Raw genomic sequence first — 960 nt, forward strand, 5'->3', positions numbered from 1 at the left:
CCTTTCTGGAAACATACATTTGGTTTCTTTTAAGTAACTCGATCTTTCGGAGAGCTTCTTATATGAAAACAGCTGAATAACAAAGACTCGTGTTCTAAAAGGATGAATAAGATTATTCTGGTAGTGTACATGCTGAAGGACGCATCCCATGATTCCAGCTGGGAGCCGCAGTCAGTTGTGAGCAGAAAGAATGACTCAGCAAGAAACAACGAATGTATAGTCCAACGTAGTTGTGTTGTAGTTTTTAATGTAAATTTAAAGTGTCTATCTCCAAGTTTCCAATTTTTTTTTTTCAGATGGGGAATTAGCTCAAATGGTAGAGCGCTCGCTTAGCATGCGAGAGGTAGCGGGATCGATGCCCGCATTCTCCAGTGTTTTCAGTATTGATTTCACTATAAACCACGCAGCAGCATTTTAAATTATTTTCCTATTTACACTTCATTTTTCTTGTATAGTAGTGTAAAGAAACACGAAAGAATTGTAAATTTTAAAGGAAAGGTAGCATATTGATTGAAACATTTCATTTTTTTCATTTCAAAATCAGATGTTTGTTCTTTTGCTGAGGGAGTAAAAAATATAATCTTTGCATGAAATAACAAAATTTACTGACATCTTAWTGCAATAAGAATTGACATGTAAAAATTATCGAGAAAAGTAAATGAGGRATTTTTTGATTGGTCCTTAAGTGTTTGGTTAATGATTTCATGAATTAGTTAACTTTAAATTTGATACTACAGTTTAGTGTACAGTGAACAAAACTCATTGTTTCTGCTCTATTTTAGTTGTGTAAGCTGTTTATTAGAAAAAGTAGGCTAGAATGTTCTGCAGTCTTTTTRCACCTGGTAGCAAGACTGTGCCTTTTGATTGTGAAATTTTCACATCTCTCAAATACCACAAAATTTTCTCTGTAAATCTATGCCTGCACATTTTATGTCCTCATGAGGGTTTTTTTGGTTTCAT

At 33.6% G+C, this 960-nt stretch overlaps 1 protein-coding gene and 1 non-coding gene across 3 annotated transcripts in view; both read left to right on the forward strand.

Moving 5' to 3' along the window:
- The window catches only part of UBE2V2 (ubiquitin conjugating enzyme E2 V2), a 39,349-nt gene that overhangs the window by 4,861 nt on the left and 33,528 nt on the right, over positions 1 to 960 (forward strand). The gene's annotated exons all lie outside the window — the stretch shown is intronic.
- Positions 299 to 371, forward strand: TRNAA-AGC (transfer RNA alanine (anticodon AGC)). The gene has a single exon. It is a non-coding gene; the product is annotated as a tRNA-Ala (tRNA).

Source organism: Malurus melanocephalus, unplaced genomic scaffold, assembly GCF_030028575.1.
Source record: "Malurus melanocephalus ecotype Western Australia unplaced genomic scaffold, MMel_1.1 scaffold_46, whole genome shotgun sequence".
Classification (NCBI taxonomy): Eukaryota; Metazoa; Chordata; class Aves; order Passeriformes; family Maluridae; genus Malurus; species Malurus melanocephalus.